The 27,044-nt window shown below is 42.4% G+C and overlaps 1 protein-coding gene across 2 annotated transcripts in view; it reads right to left on the bottom strand.

Annotated features, from left to right (window-relative positions):
* Nucleotides 1-27,044, bottom strand: part of CDH13 (cadherin 13) — a 502,431-nt gene that overhangs the window by 211,602 nt on the left and 263,785 nt on the right. The window lies entirely within an intron of this gene.

The raw sequence follows: 27,044 nt of genomic DNA, 5'->3' as shown, positions 1-27,044 counted from the left end.
GAGAAGGAAGGACTCCCTGGAGAAGAGCCTAATGCTGGGAACAATAGATGGCAAGAGAAGAAGGGGATGGCAGAGGATGAGGTGGCTGGATGGAGTCACTGAAGCAGTCGGTGTGAGCTTGAGTGGACTCCGGGGGATGGTGGAGAACAGGAAGGCCTGGAGGAGTGTTGTCCATGGGGTCACGATGGGTCAGACATGACTTCACGACTGAAAACAACAACAAAACATATTGTTGTGAGTTTTAGCAAAAAGGACAGGAGACGGTTAATGGATGAGCCAGGTCAAGGGTAGGTATGGCTGGGTGTCTGCAAAGGTCCCAGGACCCAGCAGAGAACTAATGGCAAGAGTCCCTAGCAGTGCTTTTCTTTTCTTGCCACTGCGAGCTGCTGAATAGCCTGCTTCTTTCTCTGGCCCATGCCATGGTTGGTGGCGAAAATGAGCAAAAGAAGATGGTGTAGCCTCCTTTTTCCTTGAGTACCTTCTGCCAAGCTAGCAAGGCTTCAGGATGAGAAAGAAGGGAAGGTCCATGGTCAGGTGGTGACCATGGAAGGGAGAAAGCAGACTCCGAAAACAAGGGGCCCTTTGCAGTTGACTTGACCAAAAACTTGCAGGAATGTAGACCCAAGACTAGTCAAAGAGGATGAAATGATGGCAAAATGACCAGTCGGTTTCCTTGTGTAACTTTAGCTTGGAGTCAGGAACACAGATAAAAGCTCTAAAGTCTAGACAATAGTAAGAGATAACTCAGGAAATTGAGAGTGATGCTGAATAATGAAAATAGACTCTGTCTTTCCATTCCCCTTCCAGCTAAGGATTAGGTCCGCACTATGTGTGTTCGTGTGAAAGACAGACCAATGGTGAGTGAGGAAGACAGACCACAGACTATTATTTCACTTCTCAGAGAGTCAGAGGTTGGTATCATTTGATGGATGGATCTGTCAATTTTGGTTTCTGCCAGTCTCTCATTTTCCCATTCCTAAATTCAGTTCATCTCAAACCTTGGTAATTTCTCCAGTCTTACATCTGATTCATCTCAGACCCTGATTTTTTGTTTAAATTACATTTGTATGAAATGTCAAAGGCATTTTTGTGCAGATTTCTGTACACCTTACTTTTAATTTTAAATGTTTCAAGGGCATTTTAATGTGCTTTCTAAAATGGGACTCTAAGTGCAGCTTTTCCACTACAGGAGGGGATCCTGGGGGCATCTGGGACCTTTCCCACAATGTACTCTCCATCTAAACTCCTTGCCATGCCTGCAAATGGAACACCCTTTGGAGGTACCAGGAGGTTTAAGTCACATTAAGATCACAAGGGTGTGGGTGAAAGTACCCTGACATTAAACATGTTCAAGATTTGTACTCAGACCCTGTGCTTACTCTAAAGTAGAGGCAGAAACAAAAGGGAAGCAGTTGCTCACTATATCTTCAAATAACACGTGCTTTGCATGTAATTGATCATCAGCCCTGAATTCAGTGGAAATACTCGTGGAGTTTCAGCGGAATTTACATGAAAGTGAATGTGCTTTTTACCAACTCCCGATGTTTGGCTGCAATACTAAGCCCATTTTTTTCCTTTTTTAAATCCAGGTTCCATATTTCACACTGTTCTTTCTGGGAAGGATTTTAAAGACTTACAAAGGCATGTCAACAGCACCCTTATTTAGTATTACATATACAGATGAAAGGTTCCTTTAATGCCAGCAGAAATTTAATCCGCTCTTGTGTGGCAAGAGAAGAGGGAAGAAATAACATTCTGGGCCTGAAATACAACCAGCCTTCCACATGTGGAATCAGGCCATTTTAAAATGTGCTTTTCAGAACCTTTGTATCACCTAGTATCAAAACAAGGCCAATGCAAATTAATCAATTATTATTTCTATTTTAAATCAAAAACAGTGGTAGAGATTCAGCGGTTGTTTTCCCATTGGGAAACTTTCCTAATTAACCAAATAGCTGAAAACAATTGAAGGTGACCTAGGAAAAATTTAGTTCTTGAATTAAAATTGTGAAGAATTATTCTCGCCTTGGCAGCAATTTGCCTGGTGATGACAAACCCAGACTACCGCCCAAGGAGATTAACGGGTATGAATGCTTCATGTTGAACCAACATAATTTACGCAAGAATTCAACATAAGCAAGGCATGTAAACCACTAGGGAAGGAACAGTCTTTTGGATTTCAAAGGCTCAGACTGACCCCAAATGCCTGGTCTCAAGTATTGCATTGCAAAGGGGCAAAACAGAAAGAATATCTCCCCTGCAAACATGGTGATGATCATGGAAACCCTCCAATCTGCCAGCTCTTAATTTGGGTGGCCCTTCCAGCCCCCCCTGATGCACACAACATGTTGTGGACATCACATCCTGGGAGCCTTTTCTCCCAGTCAGTAGCCAAAAGAGCCAACCAGAACATCAATTCACGAGCTTCACCGGTCTCCCTTCTTATTTATCGGGGCAATGACTGCTTTCCACTTGGATTGTAGCTTCTTCCCACTACAACCCTCCTTTACTAGCCATTCTCCCACAATGCCTTTCTACAAGATGCTGGAAGAGAAAGAAGGGGAAGGAGCTGATAGAATGCAGCACCTCTCTGGAAGTTATTAGTGTCAAACACATCGACATATTTTTGCCAATGTTTGAAGCACCTGCCTCTCAAACACCGAGAGCAAATGCCTGGTTTGTAATCTTAGATCTGTTTCCACTGTTCTAATGTTACTTAGAAAATGTCTAAGCTGACATGTGGTTTTCATTCATTACCCTCTGCACTCCCTTCCACTCATTTTTGAACCTCAGTTGTGAATCACACACCTATCCATACCCAGACAAGAGCGGAAATAGACCACCAGCTGTGAGGCTAATATCATATTACACTTTGTCTATCAAATGTAATACGATAGACAAAAGTGGGAGGTGTGGGTGTAATACAAGCAACAAGCACGACAGTCATGCCACGTTCTAGAAAATGAGCTCCTACACGTAAGCAAGGAAACACACAACTGTACAAGCAGGACAATCATGGGGCTTGGTTCAGGCTTTTGTGTAGATGTATCACCAAAACTGAACTGAATAGGCCACTAGGTATGAATCAGGTTCATTTTCCTGTGCAAAGTTCCAGGCTCCTCATATAATCTTGGAGCAGACATTTCCCCCCAACATAATCTACTTCACAAGGATGAGAAACTCATTGAAGTTCATTTGTGGCCAGAAGTGACCCAGTTTGCACTTTCTGGAATCACACGGGAAGTAATTTTGACTAATAGGCAGCACAGAAATTAATTAAATACTTAAATAGATTCTCTACCTCTTAAAAATTATCATTAGTATTGCAAATCATTAGTATTGCAAATCATTATTGTTGTTGCAAATTAGAGGGGCTAATTTTATCTGCACGTTCCTCTAATATGCAGTTTTGTGCACAGGTTTCCCAGGCATTTTTTCCCCTAGAAAGCTTGCAAAACTGCAGAATTTGGATCATGTCTTAGATCACTGAAAGGTATGAATGTACAAACCGGGTAAATCAATTAAAAACATGAACAGAAGGAAACAAAAGTGGATGGAGCCAAATTCACATCTGTCCCTACTTTTTGGCTGTTGCCTAGCCTAGTATCACAACCAGTTTGGTCTTAAGTGAGAGATGGGCAAGGAGAGTGCATATTTATCCCAAGAGGAGGATAAATGTCAAAGAGGAACAAGAACCTGCAACAGGAGAGAAATCAAGCTCTAAATTGTCAGCTAGCCAAGAGTCTGTTGTGACAAGGTAAAAATTAAAATGCTGACAGGTTTTCCTTGACCTAAATGCATATCCCATCCCATCCCTATTATTCAGACTTCCACACTTGTCAGGCAAGCAATTGTTGGTGACACCTTTTGCATGATGCCTCCAACATGAGAATTTGGGCTAACTTGTTGGAATAGCTGAAGCCAGCCTGCCCCAAGTCCATGCCTTCCAGATTCCTTTTGTCACAGCGTTTTGCTTTTTTTGATTTTTTTTTTTTTTTGCACCGTGCTGTGAGGCATAACAGGCTACAGGGTTTTGGCCCTGATTCCGCTGGATGTATATTTAATTCTATTCCGATATGTTCAATTCACACAAATTTCACACGACCATTGTCTCCTTCGCCACCTTCCAGTAAGGTCTGATTAAGACGGACTTTCTTCCAACTCCCCGATTCTTTTGCCTGTTCTTCCCACTTCTTCTTTCAATGGGGCATATTGCACGGGAGACTCCGACCACCCAAAATCTTCTGGGAAGCAAAGCGAGGAATGGCATCAACCTGTTTTGAACTTCAACTCCTAGAGTATGTGGAGTTTACTTGTTCCCTCTAATAGTCTAATATTAGGACTGACTGATAGTTCTGCCATTCACACAAAATGCAGCTGGTTTTCCTTATGCAACCAATAGCTTTCCTTACTCCAGTTGATAGTGTTCTCTATTTCAATTGATACTTTTATTTTCCTTTTTTTAAAGTTCTGCATTAGGGGAAGGAGTGAAAATTGGGGGGAATAATGGAGGGACATTTCACTTTTCCCTTTCGCCCAAAGCACTCTGGTCCTGATCAAATCAAGAGTGTGCAAAGTTGCACAGATGTATGTTAAGCTGTCCTATATAGCAGCAATATGAATACTTTGCAGAAGTCTTAGTATGGATCTCGGATAATTAGCAAAGGTGTACACAGGGAAACATGTCCAAAACTGGGAAGGGGTCAGCTATTCAAATAAGTGCCGCTGTTGCTTTGTAAAAGTGCAAATTGAATAATAAAAAATACGAAGATCTCAGCATGGAACTCAGGAAGGGTAAATGGAAGCAGAGATCCTGCTTCTTCGTTGCTCAAACATGAGCTGGATAAAATAAAGTGGGAACAAATTGGATGCAACAACTGCGGGCACAATTCCACAAGTTGCCTAGTAACCAATATTGACAGAAATGTTTGAGAACACGGAATCCTTTTATTTGGCATTAGACTAGGATTCTAGAAATATTTATCAAATCCAAATTGCAGGAGTAATTTTAAAAGGCATCTGGCAGGAAAGAAATGTGTGCATAAGAATGCAACGGGAGCGCGGAACAGTGCTCCTGGCCACTTCCCATGCGCTGCGCATCTCTGTTAATGAATCGAATGCACATTTGCAAAGTGTGCTCCAATTCCATTTCTACCGATCAGCGGTTCCCAGTTTGAGCCAAAGCGTGCTGAGAGGCTGGAGAGGCAGGCTGGGGAGGGCTCTGGGGGAAAGGAAGCTGGGGAAAGCCAGGCTAGGGGTGGACTTGGCCCTTCAGACAGGGGCAGTCCTTCCCCGCTGGAGAGGGGGGGTATTCCAGTGGGAAACCCCATGCTCTTTATGCTGGCTGAGTGCCCCAGATCCCTTCTTTCTATTTACCTGCCTACCTGCCATTCTGTTCACAGAGCATGGGAGCAGGTCCCGTTCAAAGTCGCAGGCATCAGTAGAATATTGTCATTTTGTATTTTAACTTAATGTTTATATTTTACAAACATTTTAACTTAATGTTTTAACTTAATGTTTGTATTTTAACTTAATGTTGTGAGCCGCCCCGAGGCTTCGGCGAATGGGGCGGCATAGAAATGTTTTAATAAATAAATAAATAGAAGCGTTCCTCCTCCGAAATTGCAGGCCTGCCGTCCCCCAATGCATGCAAGATATCGCAACGACGGCCATGTTGGACAGCTTGAAAACTGGACTGGGCAAACTCCGGGAGGAGAGAACACGGCGACTATACGTTCCTTCCAGGATCAGAGATGCTGTGCATGGGTACACCAGTGGACCATGGGTGAGGGTGTGCACCCCTGCCCTGCCTGCAGGCTCCTAATCGACCTTTGACTGGCTTCTGTGTCAAGAGCTAGACAGACCCTAAGTCTGATGCGGGATTTATTACACCTTCACACGCACACACTTTGCAACTTCAAATGATACATAAATTGGCATTAATAATTGCAATGCATGAACATGGATGGTTATTGTTAATCATCGCAACGCTGCAAGGCAGTTCCAAATCAATTTTCCATTCACAGCATGGGAGACTCATTATATGCCATGCATAACAGTGGACAGGGATGCGGTGCCCTCTAATTAGTTACAATGCCTAATAATTATACTATACAGCTATATGGTACCTATTTCCAAATGGATAATAGTATTTAAAATGCATAAACAGACTGTAAGTTGCCCTGTGAGCAAGCCTAGGTGAACCATTATCGTCCTACAAGACACAACTGCACAATTTTGCACTTGGCCATCAGTTGCCATTATAACATCCCCAAACATAATTGCATCCCTTAATTTTCATTTTTAAGCTTCCTGGTGCAATCTGTCCTGGAGGATGCGGGCACAGAACCGGAATATTAGGAAAAATACCTACAACATGTGGCCAGTGTGGGGTAGCAGCTAAGAGCATGGGGCTGAGACTCAGCCAGTCCAGGTTCGAGTCCCCACTCAGCCATGGAGCCAACTGAGTGACTCTGGCCCAGTCACACACACTCAGTCCAATCTACCTCACAGGGCTGTTGTGGTGGGGATAAGCATGAGAGCCTCCATGAGTTCCTGGAAAGGCAAAAAGGAGGATAGAAATAGAATAAATATAATGAATTGTATCAAATGATGCATCCTTGGGGGAAATGTTCATGTTTCCACAAACTGCAATACGCATACCGCAGGAAAATACTCCGAGCTGCATCTTCATGAGGAAAAGAAAGAGGCCGCCTCTGTTGAAATGGAACAGAAGAAGCTTAACCTCGACATCTGACAATCTCCTTGGGACCGCGACTGACAGCTGTGTACATTCCTCAATCGGACTACGCAGCTCAGCATTGTCTGCATGGATTAATATCGGTTCTCCAGCATCCATCTGATTCTTTTCACCCGGGATCCCAGGGACTGGAGTGGGGAAATTCTGCCTAGAGCTCCTGCCACGATTGCATCTGATATGGCACAAACGGTCAAGCTGGCATGGGAAAGCAGCATGCAATTATTTGCCTTGCAGTGCTTGCAGATGTGGGCTCATGTGAGAACTCTGCTTCCGTTCGCAAGTCACCTGCCTACCATCCTGGACACAAATCCCGTGATCCTGGACTATTTTTTCAGTTTGCCAGGCTTACATTCACATCATGTACCCTTGAAAAATGAATCACTCCCTCAGCCTCTCACCCCACAAGAATGCACAGTCTTTTTTGCCCTTCGAACGAAAGAAGCACACAACAGGTTGCAAGGAAGAAGAGCTATTTTGACCATGTATCAAAATAACACCCTGAGGATTACTGCTCTCCCACTGTCTGTCTCATATATTCTGTTCACAGAGAAACGAGACATGTTCACCGCGATGCACAGTGATGAGGTGCAGCACGTATTGTGTCGTTCATAGTTTTCCCAGTGCAAATGGGATTTGCGCCTCTGTGGAGAATATTGCCACACTGATTTGGATGCCCTTTAAAAACGCATAAACACTTCCCCCCAAAATTGCACGAGGAAGCTGAAATGTCCAACCTTCCACAAAAATATTATGGCTAGAATGCTCACATACACATCTACATATGCTTCGAGAACCAGTCCCAGAGATACAAATATTGCACCTATTTCTGAGAGCCAGGAATCAAAGTATTATTTTTAAAGCATTATGATGCTTCTATTCCACCTTTCCTCCCAGAATCATGCATGGTCTCTTCCGCTCTCCATTTTATCTGCACAACATCCTATAGGGGAGTGAAGACAGCGGTTGAAATATGGTCCATGGTTTCCAGTGGGTGCTGTTGCCACCTAGTCGATATCACTGATTTCTGAGAACCCAAGCCTGCACCAATCCTGATGCCACCAGGACATTTGGACTAAAGCTTCCAGCATTGCTGCCCCTTGTCCATGCCCCCTGGAGCTGATGGGAGTTAGAGTCTGAAACATCTGGAAGGAGCCGGGTTGGTGAAAGCTGCCCAATCCCCTTTACGCCACTAAGTCTATATGAACCCCCAAAGTGACATCAAGCTTTCTTGGAATAGCAGCATAGGAATGGCATGGATATGAACTGTAGGTGATCCCATTCCCCAGAACCCTCAATACAGAAACTAAATGATGCTAAAATTTTGAAGCCCTCTGATCATACAGTAAACCAATACTGGGTGTTCATTTTTTCAGGAGCAGAGGTATTGCCTGATGAATTCAACATATACTTCTGAAACAAATAAGTTTGAAATGATAGTGTTCAGCACAGAGGAGCAGAAATATAAAACAGAAGTTGCATTACCAAATAATGTCTATTATTTAACAATTGGGGGATCCTGCCTAAATAACCTTTCTTTTATGCTCAGACTCTCAAAGTACTATCATCAAACTCTTTTCATTTCATATAAAGATGTCTGCAAATGTGCACTTTCCCTAAGCTTTTAATTCCTGTTGGGCACATTTAATATCATCTGGTTTTTAAAGGGGTGAGGAGAATCTCATTCTGACATTTCACTGTACTAGAACACTTTGCACAGTAACATCATGGAGAAATAACGCTTTTACAATTGTACACAATTGCCTTTAAGCATATTCAACCTTCCCGAGGAGTGTGAAATGCTGTCCTTTGGCTGTAATAAAAGCTGACAGGTCAACAAGTCGCAATTTGGCTGTGTTGCGATATTTCCTTAACTATTAGCTTTGAAGGGAGATCCTTTCAAAGGAAAAGCATTCAGGATATATTACCTCAAACTGAAGTCTTTAGTCAATTGAGGGATATGATAATTCCAAGACCCTTAAGTGTTGCTATTGGGATTGCAAACCTAAAGCAGTTCTGAATCACAGCAGGCGAGATCCAGGCACAATGACAGCTATTTGGGGAGATGTGCTAAAGAGATGTAGGGCCCTAATCTTTTGAAAAAGCCTGAGTTGGAACTGGTATTTGATGCAAACTAGTTTGGCCATCTTTGCATTGATAGCAGGTCCAGTCTCCATTCTTAAGAACAGCTTATATTAATTCTTTGCATGAAACTCCTTTTTCCTACCACCTTTTTACTTTGACACAGCAAAGATGGCATACTTTCAACAGGATGTTGCCCAGAGATCGATGCCAATTCAAACTTGATCTACATGTAGGACTGACAGTGCCCATTTTCCCTCTTCTTTCTGCTCTGCAGATACTTTGAGCTAAAGCCAAGGTAAACATCCCTTCTCTTGGGGAGGATAACATGGATTTGTTCCTGCTAAATGAAGGGGAAACAAAATATACTTCTCCAGGTACCCTGAGAAACCCAGAACCTTTGATCTTGGTTGGGTTTCCTGGCAGTAGTGGTCAGTGTTCCCCTGTGGATCCTTGTCAAGCCATTTTGACCCATGCTCGGCCAATAATGGAGAAGCTAGCCTGCTTTGCTCTAGCCTTATGGCCCCAAAAGAGTTTTCTTCCCCACTCCAAGGAACCTGAATTCCCTGAGGCAGACAAAGCCATGAAGACACCTCTGGATGAGCACTCACCATTTCCTAAGAGCACTAGCACTTTAAGAAGCTCCTTCAAGACACCAGAGGAGCTTCAGCTTCAAAGAGGAGCTTCTCAGGGATACAGACTGTAGTATGCAGCAGCTGAGCTATGGATGAAGTGTCCTGGGAATGAAGGTTATTGCTGTATTTATTTATTTTGCTGTGAGCCATCCAGAGATGAAAGTGATTGGACGGGCTAGAAATATCCAACATAAATAAGTCCACAAGTTATGTCTGGGCTTTGCTGAAGATAATAGTGGTCCTCACTCTAGAGTCTTGTACCCTGGTCTTATATTTGGACCTCTATATTATTGTCCTTGAACTCTGCCTCTGTTTTCTGATTATACTTGCTTGCCTCCTTTGTAATGACCTTGGCCATTTCCCCAGCTGATCTCTGGAAAATCCTTATCTGCTGGTAAATCCTCGGTTTGACCTACTTCATCAATTCCCCCTTTGCAGTCAATAGAAATGAGTGAAACGGGTCACCAGGCCTTCTACCCAGTCAGATAGGTGGTTCTTTCAGTCTGATACACCAGTCTTTGCCTATTCTACACACCCAAATTCTAATCTGGATGGATAGACTATTTGACAGGGGAGCTAAGGGCTTCTTGTGCAGTGGACAAGTGGGAGAGACCATTTTCTTTTTCTCTAGAGCACCCATCCCCTCATCTTAACTCTCAAGGTTCAGAACCAGAAAGGAGTTTCACGCAAAGCTATATATTCTAACAGCTAGAATGTTATGACCAAGGCTTTCTATCAAGACATGAATCTAATAAATCTATGCCTCTGTAAATTAATGCATCCATGCATCTATTTATTAGGACTGCAATAGAACTTATTTTGAAAACAACCTTGTTGTGCATTGGTAGTCACGTACTCCTTGAGAGGAAGGGGCCAGATGATCCGAGTGTCCCAGGAGGCAATGCTCAGGAGAAGGAGCTGGCAGGCTCAGCAGCAAATTGTTCAAACATTCATTTCATTGCTGCCATCAGCCAAGTCTCCTCATTGTAAATCAATTGGAGCTTTGTTTCTGATTGAACCGAGAACAGGTTTAGGCATTCATCAATAACGTAACTGAGTAAAACCAAACAAAAGATCCTGCAGCTGACAGTACATTGACATCAGACAAAAGAAAGAAGGATTTTATGCATTTCAATGCAAATCTGCTGGTGGTTAGGAGAACTTGGAGTCAACACAGGACTCTGAGAAGCAAGAGGAATGGAGAGTGTGTTGAAAGGGAACTGGAGAGATTAAAATGTAGATAAAGCAATCCAGTTGGGATGCACATAAGCTGCTGCACTTTCCAGCAGATGATGATAACCTTCATCTAGACAGGAGATTTCACCTCCCCTTTCTCCAAGTCGGCGTTTTGGCTAGATGGAGTTTTTAGATCTGTCTATCTGGAGCATCTTGGACAGGAAGTGGAGGAAACTGGGGTGAGTTCAGGAGGCCACATACCCTGGCATCCATTTTCCTCCTCTCTCCGTCCCATGAACCACACTCCTTTCTCCTTTTTCCAAGGCTGCTTTCTTGACCTTAGATAGCATTCTTGTGGTTATTTCCACTCTGGCCTATGAGGGGGCAGGGGAGAGGGGCTTGGAGCTCCAGTGGTGAGACCCAGCCTCAGATCTGGGAATTGAGACATTCCTACATTCCTGGTGTAGAGACCAGAGGATGGCTCTTCAAGTTGCCCAGTTAATCTTGGTTCTGGATTCATACCTCATACAAGTCTGGTGTCTGACTGCCAACTGGTCTCATGGATTAATTATATTTGTTTCTAAAATCATTTGAGCAAGGGGCCCCAAGGTGACCTGCAACACGCACATTACACAAAATCCATCACCACATCCTGACCATGATATAACATTTTACATAGCTCTGATTCATCAATTCAGTGCTGTAGTTTAGCAATAAAAAGGACAGAAGCCTTACTTTTTTTTTTTTTTTTTTGATGAAATGATGTTTCACAATGCTACGATCACTTTCAGCAAAACACTTTGTGGCAGATGCCCTAAAATATTTTTTTAAAGTTCTTCTATGCCATCCCATTACCAAAAAAGTCTCCGAATGGATTACAACGCACAAAAATATTTACAGCTAAGCTGAAATATAATTGAATAATTTTCCTGGGGGTTCAATTGCTCCCAGGAAAAAATAAAATGCTTTCAAAATTCTATTTGGATCCCCTGGCTTTTGTTCTGGAGAACTTCAGAATTAGTCATGTCTTATTCCATTTATTCCAATGCTTCTGCTTTATATTTGAGAACTCCAGACTCTAATTCATGCCTCTTCCACAATGGCCTAATCCTTCAGCAATGCCCTACAATGGGGACAAGTGTAACTCCAGTCCCTGCCTATTTAAGCAAGCCGTAAAAGCCCATACACCCCTGCTTTGGAAATGAATTCATTACAAATTTTATTTTATCATGTTTGATGAGTTATTCTTTTAAACAATTGTTTTTATTTTTGCTGTCCCTGCTGCTTTTGTGAATATGTCTTCATTATTGGCGTGTTTGAAAACTTGTAAACCAGCTTGAGACTTTTTCTGAAAAGGTGGCATTGAGATATTTAATACAAAAAGAAAAAAGGGAAAAAATAAACTCCTGCTGCATATCTGAACTGTTAGTCTGAGGTCTAGTTTTGCTAGCCTTCCCTAATCACTCTCTCTTTCCCATCCTTCTTGTCTTTTTCCTCTCCCTAAACAAATGGGGATCAAAGTTTCTTTAGTCATTCTCTTTCGCATTGGAGCTGAATTCCCCTGTAATGCTATACACCCCATGCTTGTTCAGCAAGAGCTCAGCATATTAATGAGGTTAACTTACAAAGCTTAGCACTGTTAGCTCTGGTATAAATGGAAGGATTGCCTGAAACATTCCTCTGAGCCCCTCTTCGGCAAGCAATTTTATGCGGCCACCAAAACTCACTTTCTGTGGGGAAAAGGGATCGTGGAAATCATTAACCAAGGATGAACTCGTTGGGACAAGTTCAAGAAACTGCCAAGAGAATAGCAAGAGAATTGCTATTTGCTACAAGGCAAATATGCAAAGACCTCCTCAAACAAAACCATCTAAAAATACCTGAAATTCTCACTAGATGGTCTCCAATTTGTCCCAAGTAATGCAGGGGAGGATGTTCTAAAGCAGTGTTTGATGCCCTTCCCATGGGTTGGGTTGGATCCCTCATCATCCCCATCCAGCAGTCGCCATGTTGGCTGGGGGTAATGGGGACTGAAGTTCAAAATTAATTAAGGGCACCCAATTGGTGAAAGGTAGCCTGCAGGATAAGCTACCTCTGTAGTAACCCATCCATTGTCTCTTCCTTTCACAGTCCGGACTTACAGGAATAATTTTGCATGATGTGGAAGATAGCAGTAAAAAGATGGCTATTCTCAGAGATTCATGTCAGTTCTACGAAAACAACCTGTGAACTATGCTGGACTTGCAAGTAGGATGAGCAAGATCAGTGCTTGCAGTTCATGCTACACATGAAGTCCGTGGGACAACACTGGTCCAACTGGGGGCCCCCGGTCTCCCCCCGCCACAGAGTTCCTCAACTCCTCCCCTAGCCCCATCCACTTCTTCCCCCCAGTGGCATCACGTTCCTGCTTTTTTGTGCATTTGTTCCTCCCCATTCTATGATTTTTTAAAGCAGGCTCCTTTCTGGCCATGCACAAAACTTTAAGGTGAAATATGCTGGTAGGGTGGGCGCACAACCACTTCCCTTTGCCTTTGGCTCTGCCCCTTCCTGTGGCTGAGCAAAAGGTTTGGTACCCATTACTAGTTCTTACATTCCAGCAGTATGATAACCTGGGAATCACAGCAGTTTGGCAACAGGGATGAACCTTTTCCAGGTTTAGTCCTTGGGATCTTTCAGGAGCTGTAAAAGATCCCTATCTGAAATCCTGAAAATGTGAGTTAAATATATAAATAACTTGCATTTAAATAGTGCAAGTGTGTTGTTTGCACTAAACATAAGCCCCATTTGCTTAGCCGCACAAGAAGGTTTATGCCTTTTCATAATGTCAAAATGATTGATTACAAGTTTGATGCATGGCACCACACTACACTTAGAACTAGAAATGGAAGAACATGTTGGGTCACATCCAGAGAAAGCGCATCTTGTCATGCATGGCAAGAGAAAATAGGGATGTAACCTCTTATATCAGTAGAGGCAACCTGGAAATGAACATCAACTCAGTTGCCTGCTGAACTTGATGTTCCAGGTCCCTTGCGTAATCTACAATCTGCAATCACAAGCTAAATGCAGCTCAGTATCAAAGCTAGATTTGGACAGAACATAATAGCATAACATAATAGAAGAATCTAATAGGGTCATCAATTGAGCTGACTAGTGAAAGACAGAGGAGAGAGAGATGAAAGGAAGGAGTTTCTCCCATAGGGCATAGTCAAACTATAGGATTTGCTACTGTTAAGACTCAGAAATGTTTACCAATCCGAATTAGTGGGGAAGAATTGGACAAACTCATGGCAGATTAAGCTCTTCATGGTTACCAGTCCTGCTGGCTACATGTTATCTCAAGTATTGGAGGCAGTAGACTTGTTGAGGTACAATGATTGCACTCATGTTCTACTTCTGTTTTCCCACAAAGAATTGGTTGTCCACTGAGTGAACAAAATGCTGGATTAGATGGGATCCTTGGTCTGATCCTTCACAGAACATTTTTGGTTCTTGGATCCCCTGTTTTTGTTCGGTTTCAATTTTGGAAAGACTCAGTTCAAAGCAAAAACAGAATGGGGCGGTGTAATGACACGGCTTTTGCAGTAAGCATGGAAATCTAAAATTAGTATATAGAAAGACAAACCTTATTGGGGTGGGGGGATTAATATGGCCTCTACAAAGCGAAGTCCCACCTTGCTAACCTTTTGTAGTTTGCTGAGAGTGTCAACAACAGAGGTCGGAGATGATCTGTTGGGCTTTGTTTGCTTGAACTTCCAAAAAGGTCTTCCAAAAGACCTTTGGTAAAACTCATTTCCAAAACTCCTGAGCAAACAGAGCAACCATGGAATAAGAGAAGGCTGTTTATAGGTTGCTAACTGGTTAAAGAACAAAAAGCAGAGAGTAGAAATAAATGGTAAATTATCCCACTGGGATCCCCTAGAAGCCAGTATCACAACCAATGTTTTTTAGTGTGCCCTAAGTCTTCTGAAATTAAGACTGAGAAGAGAAGTGGCCCTGATTGCTGATGACTCCAAATTCTTTAGGATAGTTAAAATAAAGGGACTGTGAGGGTCCAAAATAAGAGTTCCCAAACTGGGAGAATGGATATCACAATTAGTTCAGTTATACAAAGGGCAACAGACATTCATAGTAAGAAAATGTGAAATAATGTGTGATTAGGAAAGGAGAAACAATTTCACATATGCAAACTGAATAAAGTCTTCACCAAACCCTAAAAAGAAACATGGAAGTTCAGCTAGTTTCCTCCAATCTCACTCACACAACACAACACACATTTAAATAAAAGTGGCACATGAAAATCAATCAAAACACATAGAAACTTGGACACATCTGCCCTCCGAAGTCATTAAATGAGAATTATTAGCAAGAAGTAAGGGGAAATATATGGCATTTATTAGCAATACTTGCAATGCTATGCAGAGTTGGGAGATATGGAGGAATGGAATGGATGAGGAAGTGAGAAAACAGCAGGAAAGCCCGAACCAAAATCCTACTGGGATAGCTAAAACATGAACCTGAGAATTATCCATCGCTACGTAATGGTTATACTGCTCATAAAATGCAATAGCTCTTCAAGCTACTGACAGTTATTTTGTTTTCTCCCCACCAAGAATTTCTTAAATAATTTTCTTATACCTATTGTGGGGTGAAGAACAGTGCAGTCAAACCATTTGGAGAAAGAAAAAAGAAAAAGAAGAAATTTAAAGAAACATACCCTGTACCTTGCCCAGGTTTACAGTGATGCTTCATGCCAGAATTTATCAATTATGCCCCTATTTTCAAGAAGACAGCAGGAATGTGGTACTTGATCAGACTGATGGTCTGTGTTGGTGCCTTATGCAGTCTCTGTGACAGTGACTTCCATTTGGAGGCATTTGAGAATCTGACATTAATAAGCCAATGCACATTAAAGAGCCACAAACTGGCAAGTGTGTCTCCTTTTCTCGCATTTCGTTTTTCATCTAATGTACAAGCCCCTTTCAGTCTTTAACTCTGATAAATGCCAAGGCCTGATGCAGCCTAGAGGTTATGCAGCATCACATAAGACCCACCATCCTGAATCAAAACGAAGGGTCATTAAGTCTTACATCATGGAAATGCCTCTGCGGATACCACCAAGAAAACTTGTTGGCCATGGTCTTCCTCCTCTTTCTACTGGCATCATGTCATAGCAGGTCAAGGTGTGGGAGCTTGCAAAGGCCCACATCTCAGCCCAAGCCCAATGCCATGAACTGCCTAGGTTTCCTGAGAGCTGGTGTGGTCTTCAGGTTGAGTGTTGGACTGGACTCAGGAGAGCCAAGTCCTAGTCCCCACTCAGCCATGAAGTTCACTGGGTGACTTTCATCCAGTCATGGACTCAGTCCAATATACTTCACACTGGGTGTTTGTTCTGAGAATAGATGGAAAGGAGAACCTTGTAAGTAGTCCTAGTTCCTTGTAGGAAGAAGATGGGGTGTAAATGCCATGCTATGAAATCACCAGGGCCAACATCGTCACAATGTACATGTTCACCTTCCTCTTACATCATCCAGACAATGGTGCTGGTCAAGGTAAGAAACAGGGCAACTTGTGATAGCTGTTGGAAGAAGTCAAACTTTATGACAGCAGTGGACCATTGCAATAGTATGCAAGTGCTCTCCAAATCCTAACACCCAAGGTACTCCAACGGAGGATGGAGTTTAAAACTGTTTCTAAAGCTTACGCATCAGTGTGCCTCCTTAGACTGGAAGAGCTAGTAGGTAGAAAGAGCAAATATTTGTTCTCTGCCACCCTTCCAAGGGCTGAGTAGATCTAATGAGTTTTGGTGGAGAAGGATAGGTTTTGCTCTCAGATTAGAAGAAGCATCTTCACAAGAATTCAAATTCAATAATGGGACCGATTATATGGAACAGTGAGGAAACCTTTCTTCCACTTTTTCAAATTCTGGTACTTTCCACCATTGGTTAAAGCGTTAACATGGGGTTACTTTAAATGCACAAGCTAAAAATAGACAATATACAGTGTGCATTTGTAAAAGACAGCTTTTTCCCAACAAAGCACAAAAATGAAAATACATAAAGCTGTGCATTTTCACTTGAGTTTGCAGAAGTGCATACTTTAATCTGTTCATTAGGTCAACAAGTCCAGGAATCTGCATGCATTCTTCGACAACACGTGCTCATATTTGTGTTTGAGGTAGCAAACATTCCATTGATCTGCAAATTGAACTGAAATTCCTCTTTTTCTCTAGTACTTGAGAAAGACACATTTTAGTCCCTCGGGAAAATATAACAACCACGTGTGCCAGTTAATAAGTAGATGGGCAGCCTGATGTGTAAGTTGATGGAACTTCTACATTTGCCCAAGAAACAATGCATAGTTAGCTAACACATTTCCAGTTGCGCCTTAGATATCCTGCTGGTGGCGAGAATTGGGTTGGATTTGATTCATGCCTCCTCTATTTTCTTTTGGTGAATTAGAACTCAAAGGTGACTTTGCACAATGCTAGTTTTAATTAAACAGCATCTTCTTCTCCACCCTTTTTATTTATTTATTTATTTATTTATGCAATAAAGCTCTATGCAATAGATTATTGCCCCATTGTGTGGGGATTGTGTATAAGGAAAGATATAGGGCAAAAAAAAAAAAAAAAAAAGCCCCAGCAAGATATCACCCTGGTACATCATGGAAATTAAAATTCCTGATACTATCCCAGTAATTAATTTCCACAGGGAAACCAATTTCGTTTAGTAATGAGTTTAATGAAAAGTGTTGCACAAGTTATGACAGTTCAGCAAGGGACAGGGGAATCAATTTCCCCCTTTCCTTTGGACTATCTAATCATTCTTTCTTTCTGGGAGCAAACTACAGGCAAATACCTGCTCTTCCTGCAAGATGGAAGAGGTTTCGGTAACACCTCTATGCGACATCAAATGTTCTATTTTGCCTGATTTTGTCATGTGGGTTTCTTTGCTGACATTTTCAGGGAGATGTTCATAGGGGGCTGCTGTGTACTGAATCAAAGCAGTGCTTTATGGAACTCTTTCTTCTCTTTTCCAGCCTGCCCCAACCCAGAAGCCCCAGTCCAAATGCTCTGAACTAAAACTCCCTACCATGTCATCTCAACACTAGAGACAATCAGAACTAGACACATTCAAAAAGAAACTCTGCAGCCATTGAGTGCGGTGGTGTAATGTGGTGTCCCGCAACAGCAGGGGGTTGGACTTGATGGCCTTCATGGCCCCTTCCAACTCTGCAATTTTATGATTCTACAATTCAAGCCAGCATGACCAGGTTCAAAGGACATCCCTGAATTTCATAGCCATGTTTGGATTTAGATAATCAATACAGTCTTTGCTTCTTTGGAAAGTGCCAAACATTTGACTCAGATCTAACTTTGCTGGAGTTCTGGATGTTTGCACTTGTGTTGCCTTCTTACAGTGTAGATTTGCTCGGAACACCAACACAATTAAGGTAACACATTGACATAATGGAATAATGCCAATGCCTGCAATACATTTCCCCTTGAAATTCACTTCATATCCATGTATTGAAATTTCACTTTGCACAGTGAATGACATCAGAACCACACACACACACACACACACACACACACACACACACAGAGAGAGAGAGAGAGAGAGAGACAGACAGTGAGCGCAATACTGGCTGGCTTTCACAAAAATGCATACTATTACTGGAGTGATTAACAAATCTTTCCATCAGAAACCCAGTTGTTATTTCTCAGCAAGTATTTCTCTCTTTCTGATCAATGATGCTATTGGTTTAGAATGTAACCAATCCATTTGCTAACCTTGACAACCTGAATTCAGGAATTAACTTGCCTACTCACTTTCAGTTTGGGTATCTCAGCCAAGACGAGATGAGAGAAATTATATATACTCCCGTATCTAAGTTCAAAGCATGTTCTACACATAGTAAGCAACATATTGATCAATACCTACCAGTCAAGGGGAAAAAAATGAGGCTGAAAACATGCTCTTGAATTTCTCATTCTCCTTAGTACTTTTCTTTTTTCCCCTAAATGCACCACATTTTTTTCAGCTGCTGCCACAGCTCCAAAGGAAAGAAATGGCTGAGGAGATGCATGGCTCACCATCTCAAAATTACGGGGATGAAGAATTTTTTTTGTCGTATGCACTTTATTCATACCAAGCATACTAACTTCCTTCATTCTGTCTGCCCCTACTCACTTTTATTCTAAGTCAGAAAGACTCATACTTTGCAAGCTATCGAAGAAGTTGGACATTGAACCTGCGTCCTTGATCTGGAGTTCTTCTGGCATACCAGATATGGGGGACACCCCTTGTACCCCATTAAAGGACAGTGGGGGAACCCCTTTGTCCTGGTATGGGACAATGCTTCCCAATAAAGGGATGCACATTTTCACAAAACAGTTCTTTACTGAAGAGTTTTATCAGGGATGGAGAAGCAACAATATGGAGATTTACTGAATATCCTGACCTGGAGAATTTATTTTCTTAACCTCCTTCCAACATATCAACGGTTCTTAGAGCACAGAGAAAGAACCTCTTCACTGCTAGGGCCAGCTCTCCTGGCTTCACCATCCTGTCTTGAGATTGAGTAGGACATGACCATTGCCCTCATCTGCCCAAGAAATCCCTGGACATCTAGGCCCTTTCTAACTTGAGCCAAACGGACATGCAATGGAATCTTGAGGGTGTTTAGCAGTTATATAATTCATGATGGCAAAACTGCTTAACATATTGTGACAAAACATTAGCTCTAATTTAGCTTGGAGAACGTGCACTTTATTCCTTCTACCAGCCCCATGTCATTGCATAAAACAAGAACAAAACGGGGAACAATCCTTCTAAAGGCATTATATAGTTTTGGATTTCTAGCCCCGCATTTTTCTTTTTAGCCAGGGGCTTTCCATTACTCTGCCATTCCAAGGACTCAGGAAATCTGGGTTTTAGCCCTCATTCAGCCATGAAGCTCCCTAAATGACTTTGCGCCAGCTCTTGGAACACAAGGTTGTTGTAGTGAGGATAAAACACAGAGGAGGAGAAGCTTGTAAGCTGGCCTAGCTTCCTTGCAATAACAATGAAAATGCAATATAATGGTAATGATACATTTCATCCATCTCCATTCATCATTTTCAGGCTAGTTCAGAGATTCAAAGTTACTGCCTGCTTATTGCTATGATAAAAGATGAGCAGATCACTGTTGACTGTTCATAGTAATAAAATGCATCCCATTTTTTTTTCTTGTAAAGATGATGCAAAATTGAACAAACATGCCCCAAGCTGGTGAGCAGAATATGGGGGCCATCCAGAAGCACAATGTGTGTGTTAATTTTGTGTGCTTCTCAGATACCTGATATGCCAAACACTCTGCTTGAAGCTGGCAAGGAGAACTTGCAGTGCTCCTGCTGAGATCTCATAACATTTAAAATCTAATCAACAGCCAAGCAAGCTATTTATAGTCAAATGAACAAGATATGCAAAATTAAGGTGCATATGCAAAAATACTCCATATTCCCTCTGAAAGACAACATGCACTCGTGCATATGAAAAGATTGTAATGCTTATTGCTGGCAAGCATCAACTGCTTCTAGAAATATCAAGCAGATAACAATTGGTAACCGGCCTTCTTCACTATTGTACACAATGAAGAGGGCAGCTTTTACCATGTTGGAGATGCATGAGAATCATGCTCCTGTCCACAAAACCTCCACACATGTCCCATCAGTAATTATGAATACACAATGTATGCAAGGATATAATTCAGGAAATGGTAAAAAAATTCCTAGAACTTGAATTCATGTTTGAAAGTCTGCATTTGTAGAGACTTGCATTCCACTCATCTATCCCCATTTTCCTACTTTAGCCTGTGATGGAAATACACCACTAATTTGGAAAAAAACAAACCATGCCATTTCAAAGAGAACATTTCCCCCAACTGGACAAACAGTTGCTCACATCCAAGAATGCTTATGGAGCAAAGTGAGCTTCAAGGATGAGTTTGGAGAACTTCAATGAGCTCAAAAGCTGGGATGGGATTGGGGTTACTCAGGTTGGCTCTAGGGCATCGTCCAGTTTGAAAGAAGAACAGCAGCTCTCTGAGAGGGTAGTCCAATTTGAAATCCTGTGTATGAGAGGTAAGTAAGCAGAGAGCAAATCCACAGCAAGATAGACATGGATGCTAGCTCCATAAATCTTGTAACTTGACTTGGACAGGACCATAGGATAAGTCCTTCTGGATGGGATTCAGAAGAAAGCTTTCTAGTCCATAAACCTCCTCCACTAGGCAGGTAGCCACATTCTTCCAGGAAACGCAACCTCTCAAAGTCCTTGCTGTTCCTCAGCTCTAGAGGATCAGGCCAAAAGTCCAACTCAGAGAAAGCCCAAAAGGCAGTGACTGAGCACAGTTTCTTACAAAAGGTTCCAGGTTTGCTTCCTGGCTTCTTCAGGCTGGGTTGAGAAAGACCTCAGTCTGGGCCCCAGAAGACCAATTGTCAGTCAGTGTAAACAAGAAAAGCACAATGGAATCTGTGACCATAAACACCTGGGTTCTGTTAATTCAGCAGAACCCAACCAGTTACCTCTGAAACATACCCAAGAGCAACATGATAGAAAAAAGCCTCTCCCAATTCCACCCCTTCGAACATTCACTTGCATGCTACCTCTGAAGAATACTGAACTCCAAGATTGTGCTGTGCTGAAAAGTTGTCACTGACACACTCATCTGTGGGTGCAACATGACTAGAGAAGATGCTGAACCGACACGTCAGAATTCCCTGCTGGAGGCTGCCACCTCAGTGGGGCAGAGTATCCACCCTGGGCTGCAGTTCAACATTTTAAGCAGCCACCCATGGTGCCAAACCTAGTTTTGAAGCTGCTATAGCCCCTAGAAAATTTAGACTAACACCTCTGGTATCTGGCATGGAAGTCACTGTCCTCCCTTGCCTTCAACAGTTCAGAAGCCTCCAGAGACAAAAAATTGGCAGTGGGGATCCAACATTTAGAGTTCTCCAGGTTTTTCAAGACAATAGCAGTCAGTCCTTTATATAGCTGATTTCAGAGCACAAATGCTTAAAAGCCATGCACAGGCAGAAACTGACATGCTGCAGGCAGGAGAGATCACGAAGCAGGGGGCGGAAGGTGGGGTTGATAATGCCATTCTGCCAATGTCATTAAGACTAGAACGCTGACACAATTTACCAAGGAAATTCCTCTTTTTATGAAGAGAAACAAAACAGAGGTTATATTATTTTCCCTACATTTACTTTTCTTTAATAATAATAAGTCTGAGGAAATGTTTAATATGTACCAGATGTAAAATCAAATGTTAGGAGCTCCCATCTTTCCTTGCCTTTTATCCCCCTTCCTTTCCCGTTTGCAGTGACAGTTTGTCTCCTGATACAAGGATTTCAGGCTTTTTATAATGACACCAAACAGGAAATGTTCAAATCAATTATGCTGGCAGATCTATGAACAAAGTCAGGAAGTGGCACTCCTTCTCTGGGCCAGATTAATCAGGGTATTAAAGAGGGTTCTGAAAAGCAGGGAGGGGGAACCCCCACCAAATAATGATTGAACTCAAGACCCAAGTCGAATGACAGATACATGGCTGGCTGCTGAAAACTCTGTATGTGGTGTCACGCGCTGCTGCAGGAGAAGGGTTGCGATAGCATGGAGGACGGGACGGGAGAATGCCAGCATTCCCTAGGGAATGGTGCCCCAGGGAGCAGTGGCAGGAGGAGCTTAGCCTTTGTCTTCTGCCTCCACAGATTTCATGCAGCTATCCTGGAGAACACCTGTGTTACTGCGTGATATGGCGGGCTACAGCAGATCTAGCAACCTTGAGATCTGAATATGTCCTTTAATGCCAGTTTTTCTCTGAGGAGGTATAGCTTGAAATAGCCACCTAGCAAGTCAGCATAGTCAATTACACAAAACCCCCTAACGTCAGTTGCATTTGGTGTCATTTTTTTAGCCCAGACCCAAGTCACTCAAAGAAAATGGCACAACAGAAAGCCTTTTGATTTGGCCGGAATTTCACCCGGGATGTTGGTGACATGGTAGCCATCAGCTAGTACAGAGTAATCCTCCCTGAGGCACTGCAAAATGAGGAAATTTTGTGTAGATTCTGGACTACTTCAGGCCACAGGTATGTTTTGGTTTATAGAACAGTGTAAAAGGTAGGAGGCTGAAATCTGGGACTCTTTGGACTCAGGTTGTTGCGATGATGTCCTAGAAGGACTACTTTTGTGTAAATTACAGTGCAGATGTGAGCAAAGGCAATGCCCGGTGTGCAGGAAGAAGATTAAGTTTGCAAACTGAATGAGAGGTGTGGCTGCGTAACGTTTAAAGCACCAATTTAACTAGTTCACTTTCCAAGGAGTCCTTCAGGGAGCTGTCCGTGGTGCTGATAGCTGGAATTCCATCCCATCTCTACTTTTGCATGGCTAGCTTGCTTCTGCATGACCACCTATAACAGAGATCTCCCAATATCAACCTGAGAAACTTCCAGTATCATTTGAGAAACGTCATTTGTGAATCAGCCGTTTGAGTCACACCGAGTCATTGGGTCCCCATCATGACCTAGTTCTGATCAAAAGGAGGGAGAGCTTTGCCTCGCACCAAGTTTATATTACATAGAAGCCTCCTAAATAAATAAATAGATAAATAAATATTCTTTTCGGCACAAGGCTAAAACCTTTTTATTTAATTAATAAATAAACCAATTTAAAAACTGATTTTATTGTTTAACAGTCACTTTTAACTTACTTAACTTATATTTTTTGGGTATTGTTATTTCTTATATTAAGACAGTTGTTTTATTGTAGTTTGTTTTAATGATTGCAAGCTGTCCTGAGATGCCATTCATAAGGGATGGCATATAAAAAGTTAAATGAATACATAAATAGCAGCAGAATGATTGAGATCACAAAGATAGAGACTTGAAGGCATCCTCAAGATTCCAGAATAAGTGCGGAACATACGGCTTCCAGGTGCAGCTTGTCAAATGAATTCTCCATCCTTAGAAGCTGTATAGATCCATGCACAGAGCGGCAGTGCTCCGTCTTAGGGTTTCCTAAAGGCATGTGGTTAACCACTTTGGAAACAAGACTAGCCTAGAGGGACGTGGAGCAGGTTGCTAGGGCTTTCTCCCAGCATAGGAGCATCAGAATTTCCCTCAAATACCACCATTTAATTCCTTTCTGCTCCCTCTCTAACTGGCCTCAGCACCTTATTCCCCATGACAATTCAGCAGGAGGTGGCCATGAGAATAAATTGCTTCCTCAGAGGGAGATGTGGGGCTCAGCTTGTACTGAGAAGTGCCAGAAAACAGCTTTTGTTTCACATGTTTTGCACAATATTGTGCAGAGCAGTAGTTTGAGGTATTCAAGGGCTTCAATCAACTCCAGCCTTCACTGAGCATCCTATGTGGAACAAAAGCACATTTTCCATTTTGAGAAATAAAATGCAGCCCAATTGTTGGTCATAAATTATCTGTCACAAAAGTTGGGCAGTGACTGTATTAATAGGCTTCCATCCACAGAGCTGGATTTCTTATTGCTATTTATTGAATAAGCTTGTAATCTGTCTCCTGGAGACCAGAAGGGTAATTCATGAATGACCAACTCTGTGAAAGTCCACACAATATATTAAGACAGATAGAGGCTAATTCCATTAGTTAATCTGTGACTACTTTCCCTATTTGTTTCAGTTGCCAAACAAAGACACTGAAGCATTTCTGGATGCTTATAATAATTCGGAGCAATTGAAAGGAGACAGCTTTCAATTTTCCTATATTCAAATCTGAGAACCACCATTCAAAAAAGAGGTGAGGGCATAGAACTAGTGAAGACCCTTTCTTGAGAAGTGAGGCATGTCACGCCAGTCAGATAGTTCCAGGTTGGATGGTACAATAATATAAATTGTTCATATCTTAATTTAGCCAAGCCCTCCTTGGGACAGGTGTGACTATTAACTTTGGCTGCATAATCAAAGTTCACCTTTTTCTGCCCTCTTCCATTCCATGTGAACCTGTTTTCCTTGCTCCTGTGCAGAAATCAGTATATACTTTTCAAATGTCTATCGACACGCACCCACTTGCTAAGAAAAGATGAGGCATTAATTTGGCCATTAGGCTGAAAAAGACTCCCCATCCCAGATTAAAGTATTTGCATTCATTTATTAATGCATGCATTTCTCAATGCTTTTTTTTCAGACGTATGAGCACTGTCAATCACTGTTTGTTTGGTAAAACACAATGCAACCTTGGAAAGGTACATATTTCTGAATGCAGATAACTCTTCAGTTTGCAATTGTCTCCAGGAGGTGTGAGTCTGATAATCTTGCATTAAAATGCAAACCGAACACATTTCTCAGCCACTCCTAGTCGGCAAGAATAGCATTATGATACTCTAATATTAACCATAGAACTACTTCATGGTAAGACCAGTGCTCCTGAAATGTGGAGAATACAAAGCACTCTTTTCATTATGCTTTCAAGATATCACTGAGATAATTCCCTTACAGCAATAAAGAGGGGGGCGGTTGCTTAAGATGCTGGCATCTGGTTGCACTCCTAGTGCTGACTTCAGATGAAAGAAAGGGGTGAAATCTCGCCATTACCTAACCAAGCTTTATGAAGTTTCCTAACCCAAACAGTCAATAAAACCCCCTTACTGTAATCCAAGGGTTGGTGGGGGTGGGGGTGGCTTCCCTTCCTTAGTCTTCCAGGTCATTTGTCATAAATAATCCCTTCTGGGTAAATTAAGAATAAAGTTGATGGGAGCTCTCCCATGTCTGCTGCAAGCTCTACTCAAGTAGAAGTGATACTGATGAGCTGACTTCACCATCAGTGCAATGTTTGCTTAGGTCCTGGAGAGATGTGAGAGGACTCCACTATATTTAAGCTGCAAATTTTCGCTAGTCTTACTGACAGTATTTTTCCTTATCCCCATTATCATTCATATCACTCAGGCAAAGCCAGGACCACCAAGTTCCCCTGCAACCCTGGCAGAAGGAGAAAAGCTACTCAGAAAGCTTTCCCCTCATGCATACCATGAGGGTTAATGGCTATATGCCCCATACTGGAAGGGCAGCAAATCACACATCGGCTGGTTGGAAAAGTTGTGCCCCAGGAAGTTCTACACAGCAAGTGTAATTTGAATGACTCAGGCTTGTCTCTCTCACGTCTGTTGAGTTGAACTAGCTGACCCACTTATCATTCCAGTTTTGCAGAACACTCAAGTTCCACAGCACTGAGAACTTAGAAAATATTTATACCTTTCCATAGAGAATCAGCTCCTCTCATTTTTCATCAGCATTTGTGCTTTTGAAATAATTCATAAGGACTGAGAGAAGGAAAGGAAATTTTAGAAACAGAAAGATTCTAAGGCTGGAGATATTTTCAAGAGACTCAGATATGTTCGTGTATCAAGCGAAAGAAAGGGGAAAGAGAGAACTCCAGCTGCTTGCTTGACTTCACAATGCATCTTCATTGATTCCAGTTCATTGTTTTTCCATAGACTGACTAATCAAGTTGAGCATTCTTTTCTGCAGAACTTCTTAAATGCAGTTTGCTCAACATGACTCTGGCTCGCTTGCTGAGTGCCAAAATTACATAAAGGGTCACACAGAAAGAATTGCAGTCCATTAAAATAGACATTTGCATCTCATTTCTGGCACATCCACCATGGTGCGTTTTTTTAAATCTAATTTTCAAGGCCTAAGGGGTGCATTTTAAAAGGAATAAATGTGTGTGATGCTACTTTCAGGGGCTCGGCCATTAGCAAGTTGGCAAGGAGCAGGGCTTCCACTGACAGTGATTGACATGCAGGCCCATGCAAAAGGAGGCAGTCCCACAGAGAATCGGGGTGCTTTAGTGATGACTCTTTAGGAGGACAGATACTGCAGCTGAGCTCAAATGATGAATGGAGGACTTGCTGGAGACGACCCTGATGCTGGGAACGATGGAAGGCAAAAGGGGAAGGGGATGGCAGAGGCTCCGGTGGCTGGATGGGGTCACTGGGGAGGTGGGTGTGGGTTTGGGTGGACTCCAGGGGATGGTGGAGGACAGGAAAGTCACAAGACTTTGCAACTGAACAACACCGCCGGTGAAGAACATGGTTTGGGGATAGCTCTGTCAGACTCCTTGGGCTTGGCTTTGCCCACTTTCTGGAAGTTGGCAGTCCAACTTCTGGCTAAGTGTCAGGGCATTTGCATGGTACTTGCTAGGGATCCAGTCCCACAGGAATGCTGCATGCCCCTTCTGTGGCACATGGGACTTAGTCTTTGCTTGTGCTACAGAAGAAGGTTGGCGGTAGAACAACCAGACTTCCTAGGTGAGTGCCAAGCACTGGAAGGAGTCTAATGGACAGAAGAGCAATGGGTGGGGTACGGGGTCATTGC

The sequence above is a fragment of the Varanus komodoensis genome, unplaced genomic scaffold (assembly GCF_004798865.1).
Source record: "Varanus komodoensis strain SLA01 unplaced genomic scaffold, ASM479886v1 scaffold19, whole genome shotgun sequence".
Lineage (NCBI taxonomy): Eukaryota > Metazoa > Chordata > Lepidosauria > Squamata > Varanidae > Varanus > Varanus komodoensis.
The sequence above is the reverse complement of the archived record's forward strand: the minus strand, read 5'-3'. Positions and strand labels throughout refer to the sequence as shown.